The sequence below is a fragment of the Rana temporaria genome, chromosome 5 (assembly GCF_905171775.1).
Source record: "Rana temporaria chromosome 5, aRanTem1.1, whole genome shotgun sequence".
NCBI lineage: Eukaryota > Metazoa > Chordata > Amphibia > Anura > Ranidae > Rana > Rana temporaria.
In genome coordinates this window covers 395,630,857-395,639,064 of record NC_053493.1, presented here as the reverse complement: position 1 = coordinate 395,639,064, position 8,208 = coordinate 395,630,857, and positions in this window count along the sequence as shown.

The window sequence follows — 8,208 nt, the reverse complement described above, 5'->3', positions numbered from 1 at the left end:
CTCCTGCTGTACCTGGTATGAAGCCTGGGTTCCCTAATATAGGGAACAGGGGAGAACACTTCGATGAGAATTTTGGATTTTTACATATTTTAGCTGCGATTGACAACGTTGGGCCAATTATGGGATGTTTCTTCATCTTACTTGGCAATAACTTATAACACCAAGGGGCTCTACTTAGTGTTATTGGACAGGTCTGCTGTTCTACCTCAACCCACCTTTTATAGTGTCCGTTTCTACACCAGTCTATCAATCTCGTCAAATGTGCCGCTTGATAATATTTGGCAATATCCGGGACTGCCATCCCCCCAAAACACTTGGGTAACCTCATCACCTGAATTTTGCATCTTTAACCACTTGCTTACTGGGCACATATACCCAGAGCTTTTTTTCTCAGAAAATAGGTGCAGGAACTCAACCACAACCCCGTTCATATTTCACAAACAGTAGAAGGGTCTTAAAGGGGCATTAAATACCAGGATTGCATTACATACAGAGTGCAGAGTTCAGGGGGGTTACACACAGAGTGCAGAGCTGTCACTTGTAAACACAGAAACCAGACTTCTGTGTTTACAAGTGATTGTGGTGAGCAGGCACCAAAGGGTCTGAGCCAGAGGTGGTGGAACTGAGTTCCCCCAAGTTCCCACTGAAAAAAAGCCCTGTATATACCCCCTTCCTGCCCAGGCGAAATTTCAGCTTTCAGCACTGTCACGCTTTGAATGACAATTGCGCGGTCGTGCGACGTGGCTCCCAAACAAAATTGACCTCCTTTTTTCCCCACAAGAAGCTAGATGGAGCCAAAAAAAAGCCACCTACAGCTTGGAATTTGGCTGATTCAGCAGAAATCATCCCACATTCAATCCGTAGATGGCAGGCCTAAGGCTTGATTCCCACCTATGCATGTTGCTTTTGAGCGTTTTTGATGTGCTTTTTGCGGTCCTTGTTGCGTTTTTATCGCGATTTGCGTTTTTTCTTATATCATTTTTTTTTTAGCCGACAATTTTTATTTTTTTTACATTTCCTTTAACCACTTGAGACCCACGCTATTGACAAAAGACATCAACAGTGCTGCTCTCAAGTGCCAAGTGGACGTCTTTGGACGTCATTTAAAGTGCATTACCTGCGCGCGCCCCTAGGGGGGGCGCAGCGGGTAAACACTGTCCCGGCGCATCGCTTAAGAGCCGATGCGTGTACCTGGCGGCCAAGATGTCCGCCGGGTACACGCGATCGTCAGTAACACAGCAGGACGTGGAGCTCTGTGTGTAAACACAGAGCTCCACGTGCTGTCAGAGGAGAGGAGACCGATCTGTGTCTCTTGTACATAGAGACACAGCATCGGTCACCTCCCCCAGTCACCCCCCTCCCCCCACACAGTTAGAACACACCCAGGATACACATTTAACCCCTCCCTCACCCCCTAGTGTTAACCCCTTCCCTGCCAGTCACATTTATACAGTAATTAGTGCATTTTTATAGCACTGATCGCTGTATAAATGTGAATGGTCCCAAATTTGTGTCAAAAGTGTCCGATACGTCCGCCGCAATATCGCAGTCCCAATAAAAATCGCAGATCGCCGCCATTACTAGTAAAAAAAAAAAAATCATAATTCTGTTCCCCATTTTGTAGGCGCTATAACGTTTGCGCAAACCAGTCGCTTATTGCGATTTTTTTTTTTACAAAAATACGTAGAAAAATACTTATCGGCCTAAACTGAGAAAAAATATATATATATTTTTTTAAATTGGGATATTTATTATAGCAACAAGTAAAAAAAATATATATTTTTTTTAAATTGTCGCTCTTTTTTTGTTTATAGCGCAAAAAATAAAAACCGCAGAGGTAATCAAATACCACCAAAATAAAGCTCTATTTGTGGGGAAAAAAAGGACACCAATTTTGTTTGGGAGCCACGTCGCACGACCGCGCAATTGTCAGTTAAAGCGACGCAGTGCCGGAAGCTGAAATAGCGGCGCTATACCACCGGAATTGCCGCGGGTATCAGCCGCTAGCGGTGCGGTATTAACCCCCGCTAGCGGCCGATAAAGAGTTAATACCGCCCGCAATGCGCCTCTATAGAGGCGCATTGCGGGCGGTATTGCCGCGGTTCCCATTGTTTTCAATGGGAAGGAGCGGTGAAGGAGCGGTATACATGCCGCTCCTCTCACCGCTCCAAAGATGCTGCTGACAGGAGATTTTTTTGTCTCCCGCCAGCGCATCGCCTCAGTGTGAAAGACCTCGGGCTTTCACATTGAGTCTGCAGTGCAGGAGTTTTTCAGGCGGGATAGCAGCGCTATTTTTAGCGCTTTACCGCCTGAAAAACTCCTCAATGTGAAAGGGGCCTAAGGGTGAACCACCGCTTTAAGGCTCCATGCACACTGGAGCTCATAAATTTAAGTTTTTTGGAGTTTGGGCGTTTTTTTAAAGGCCCATGAACTCCCCTCTATGCACACATGGACGTTTGTGGACATTTATCAGCAGTGGATTTTATGGGCCGTTTTCTGAATCAGGTTCAGAAGTCATTTTTTCGGACCACAAAAAACGCCAAACCATAATAAACGTCAATAAACACTCAAAAACGCTGTTTTTAACGTTTTTAAGCCATAAAAAAAAGGGGGGATAAAAAAAGGCTAATAAACGCTATTGCAAAAACGTTGAAAGATTTACTGCAAAGCTACTGGCGTTTTTATAACATTATTTTAGCGTCCAGTGTGCATGAAGCTTTACTGCCCAAAACTGCTGATAACAGCCTGTGTGTGTATGGACACATAGGATAACATGATAGAGAGTTTAATGATTGTAGAAAAAACCTCTACTGCCAAAAACAGCTGCTGTAAAAATGTCCAGTGTGCATGAGGCCTAATGAGTAACCAATCCCCTCCAGGTAAACTCTACACATTGCTAGCATCTTAGCAGACTTTTTTTCAGGAGATTCGTACCTTTCTCTGCAGGACGTGTGACCATCATGTCCTCTCTGATCTCTGCATGGGAGGGTCTGCCTTCGTTATCTCCACCTGAGCAACGCCATTGTTCTAATGAGCAAAGCTGCAACGTCTATACCACTTGTAGCATACCTCCCAACATTTAAAAAATCCACTGCGGGACTAGGGTTGCCACCTTTTCTTCAAGTCAAACCCGAACACTTTAGCGGCCCACTGCAATTATTTTTATAGTATAACCTATACATATATGTTGCTATTAAACACCATTTCTGATCATATGAAGTTATTACCAAGAGTTCCCCTTTTACATCTGAACTCGCAGAGACTCCCCCAGAGTTCCCCCTTACATCAGACTCTGCAGACTCTGATGTAAGAGGGAACTCTGGGGGCTCTAACATAAGGGATGCTCTGGAAACCATGATCTAAGGGGGAACACTGGGAACTCTGATATACAGGAGGACTCTGATGTAAGGGGGAACTCTGATTTAAGGGGGAACACTGAGAACTCTGATGTATGGAGAAGACTCTAATGTAAGGGGGAACGCTGTGGCCTCTGGTGTAGAGGGGAACTCTGATGTAAGGGGGAACACTGAGAACTCTGATGTACGGAGAAGACTCTGATGTAAGGGAGAAAGCTGTGGCCTCTGGTGTAAAGGGGAACTCCGATATAAGGGGTGCTCTGAGAACCCTGATTCGCCTTTGTGTACTCAATCAGAGGCAGGAGAGAAAAGGGAGAAGGGGGGGGAGACATTCACAGACAGGGATGGATGGTGAGCTCACTCACCCCCTGGCAGTCAGCACCTCTCATCCAGATGTATCTGAGACTGCTGGACTTCAAATTTCCAGCCCCAACTTTCCTTTTCTGAGGCACAGCACCGAGGATTGGAGTGTGGGCAGACACAGAGGGGACAGGGTAGGTTGCATGGAATAGGTGTAGATTGAGCCCTCTCTAAGGCAGTGTGAAAGAGACAACTGCAGCCATAAACCCTGCTGGCAAGCCATAGTCCAGGCTAAAAAATGTGTCCGGGTTTCAGGCTTTCTGAAACCTGGACACATGATTCCAAACCCGAACTGTCCGGGTGAATCCTGGACAGGTGGCAACCCTATGCGGGACATTCTTGTTGAGGGGGGGTGCCGGGGATCAAAGTTGTTGAGCGGGAGGGGGGGGTGATTGAACACAGCCTGTCGGGTTTTCCTCTTCCCTTCGGCTGCCGCAGACCACTCACCGATCCAGTAAACATGTCTCCCCTCTGACCTTCTTCCTGTGTGGGAAATTAACCCCTGCGCGGGACTGCGGGAGGATGCAGTCTGTGCGGGAAGTTCCCGCAGAATCCGGGCGGGTTGGGAGGTATGCTTGAAGACCGAGCCCTTTTCTGACATTTGTTGTTTACAAGTAAAAAAAAACTGTATTCTTTGCAAAAAAATTACGTAGAACCCCCAAACATTACATATATATATTGTTAGCACAAACCCTAGAGCAGGGGTGCCCAACCAGTGGCCCGGGGGTCACATGTGGCCCCGTGGAGCCCTCTGATGTGGCACACGGCCTCCTGCTCTGGGATGGCTGGTTGGCAAGCCCAGATTTTAGGTTGCCGACCTGCCATCTAAAGAGCATCAGTGTTGTAAATGAAGAGGGCGGTAGAGGAAGCAAGCGGCTTTTCAGAAAGTGCACCACACCTGCAAGATATAATAGACTAAAAATAATTCTAAATGACACCCCCCCGCTCCTACTAGCTTAGGGGGGTGTATTTTTTCTATTATCTGTGCCCCTTTTCCCTGTTTGGGAAAAAATACACTTTAAGCCACAATTGACGTCTACAGCGCGGACTTCAATTGCCGGGAGGACGTCAATACACGTCCTCTCCTTTTCACACGCACCGCGTGCCCCCTGCAGGGCGCGTGCGGCGCTCGCTGTGATCACCTGAGTCACTAATACTCAGGCGATCACAGATCCGGTCGGTTTCGGCCCCTTACCACGTGATCAGCTGTCAGCCAATGACAGGCGAACACCTATTAAACTAATTTTTCCAAAATTTCGTAAATCTGAATATTCTAAAATTCGAAATCTGTTCCATTTGTTTAGATGCGGCATTTGTTATTTCGGATAATTTGTAACTTCAGATAAATTCGTATTTATTACGTTCACTAACAGCTAAATTTGAAAGGAAATTCCAATAACTATAATTTAATAGTTACTTATTATTATTAGTTAGGTAGCTAGTTATTCTTTCAAATTTTCAAATTGTCTTTCTTAATTACGAACTGACGAATTGCGATCATAACGAGTGACCCGAAAAATGAAAAAAACAAAAAACAAATGAAACGAAAATGAACATGTTTTCCGGCAGTGCACATGTCTAGTCCCTAGTGCACATGTGCGAAGCACGCGGTTGTCTTTAACTGGTCCAGTTGCAGGGGATGGAGGAGGGGGGGGGGTCCGATGGAAGCGGGGAAGGGTACCTGTCAAAAACAGGTACCCGCTCCCCCAAATCCCCCCTCAAAGGGGCCAAATGTGGCTTTGGGGGGGGGGGGGGGGTAGTCAGATAAGAGGAAGTTCCACTTTTGGGTGGAACTCCGCTTTAAAACTGCCCATAAACTCCAACCACTTTCGATCAACCAAGAATCAAACACGAGTTTGATACACATATACCTATTGACCTTATTGTTGGTGGTGCGGGATCGTGGCCAGTTCACACCACATGCAGTCCAGTGCGTTTTTTTTCCTGCATCAAAAACGCATAGAAAGTATGTTATATGGTTTTCAATGGCATAGTTCACACTAGGGCTTGCAGTTCCAGTGCGTTTCATTTCCAGAAAAAAAAAAAAGTAGAACCTGCTGCATTTTTCCATCACTGGAACATTGTAAAACTCATCAAAAAACGCACTGGAACGTACCAAAAAGCATGAAAAACACACTGGAACGTACCAGAACGCATAAAAAAACGCACTGGAGCGTACCAGAACGCATCAAAAACGCACTGGAACATACCAGAACTAGAGGTGCACCGAAATGGAAATTTCAGAACCGAAACTAAACCGAATTAAAAATAAATGTCAGGCCGAAACCGAAACCGAAAATTACTTTTTTTTTTTTTTTTTATAATTGTATGTTAAAACACCACCCTCACCTCCTGCCCCCACCACGCCCTGCCAGCTCTTGCCGCCATCACCTCCTGCTCTCGCCACCCCCACCTCCTGCCACAATCGGCTCTTGCCACCATCACCTCCTGCCCCACCACCTCCTGCCAGCATTACCTCACCCACCTCCTGCCACGGTGCCACCATTACCATCACCAATCGGCTCTTGCCACCATCACCTCATGCCCCCACCACCTCCTCCCACCATCACCTACTGCCACCACCAGCTTCTTTATTACCTTAAAGCTGGGCTGTGCTGGACTGGACTGTCACTGCACGAGCCAACGAGTGTCACTGCCAAAGTCTCCCTCCTGAGTCCTCCTGACTCGATCGGCTATTCAAAAATGGCGCCGGGTGGCGCCATTACCTATCTGCTTATGCGCCACCCGGCCGAGCGGCTACGAGCTTTCCCGAGCCCAAAGCCGGGCTCGGGAAAGCTCGTAACCGCTCGGCCGGGCGGCGCATAAGCAGATACATAATGGCGCCACCCGCTGTTTTCGGCCGATATGTATTGGCCACCGATATATCGGTGTATCCCTAACCAGAATGCATCAAAAACGCACTGGAATGTACCAGAATGCATAAAAACGCACTGGAGCGTACCAGAATGCTTCAAAAAATGCACTGGAACGCACCAGAAACGCTCAAAAACACACTGGAACATACCAGAGCGCATTAAAAACGCACTGGAACATACCAGAATGCATCAACAACGCACTGGAATGCACATGTTCTTACTTAGGTTAAGAAAAAAGGGGGAAATGCACTGAACTGCATCAAAAACACATCAAAAACGCACTTGAATGCATCAGGGACCAGTTCACACCATAGAAACGCAGTCCAGATACATTCCAGATGCTTTTCTGCATGCGCGTTTTTGAAGCGTTTTTGATGCAGTCCAGTGTATTTTTCTCCCTCTTTTTTCTAAGGGCCAATTCACACCATAACTAGGCAGTTCGGATGAGTTCCAGATGCTTTTCTGTATGTGCATTTTTGATGCGTTCTAGTACATTTTTAAAGCACTTTTTGTGCATTTTTGGTGCGTTTTCGATGCGTTTTACAGTGTTCCCGTACAGTCCAGTGACCTAAAATTGCAGCATGTTCTACTTTTTCCCTGGAACTGGAATGCACTGGAGCTGCAAGCACTGTTGTGACCTATGCCATTGAAAACCATATAACCGACTTTCAATGTGTTTTTGATGCAGAAAAAAAAACGCACTGGACTGCATGTGGTGTGAACTTGCCTTTAACTTTAAGGGCCAGTAGTTCACACCATGGAAACGCAGTCCGGATGCTTTTCTGCATGCGTGTTTCAGGTGGGTTTTTGAAGCGCCCCCCCTCTTTTTTCTTAACCTAACACAGTGGAACCTCAGATTGCGAGTAACGCGGTTAACGAGCGTTTCGCAATACGAGCACTGTATTTTTAAAAACTGTAAATCGGTGTGCAGTACCGCATTTGGCCTGAGGTGAGGGGGGGGCGCCGAAGCCAAGTAGAGTCGAATGTCGCAGATCGCAGCTGATCGGCGCCGTTCGGAAATGCGCGGAAAGGCCAGAGGACAGCATGGCTGACCTCGGCAAATCTCGGGAACAATTAGCTAGATTCAGGATGGCGAGCGCATACTTGCGGCGGCGTAGCTTAAGGCATTTAGGCTACGCCGCCGTAAGTTAGCGAGGCAAGTACATGATTCACAATGTACTTGCCTGCTAAGTTACGGCGGCGTAGCCTAAAGCGGGCGGGCGTAAGGGCGCCTAATTCAAATTTGGCTGAGGGGGCGTGTTTTATGATAATTAGGCTTGACCCGACGTGATTGACGTTTTTTTGCAACTGCGCATGTGCCGTGTGCCTACATTTCCCAGTGTGCATTGCGGCTAAGTACGCCGCATGGGCCTATTGATTTCGACGTGGACGTAAACGACGTAAATCCCTATTCACGGACGACTTACGCAAACGACGTAAAAATTTAGAATTTCGACGCAGGAACAGCGGCCATACTTAACATTACTATTCCATCTATTTGATGGAATAACTTTAGGCCTGCTAATTCGTTACGTAAACGGCGTAAATGTACTGCGTCGGCCGGGCGTACGTTCGTGAATAGGCGTATCTACTGATTTGCATATTCTACGCCGACC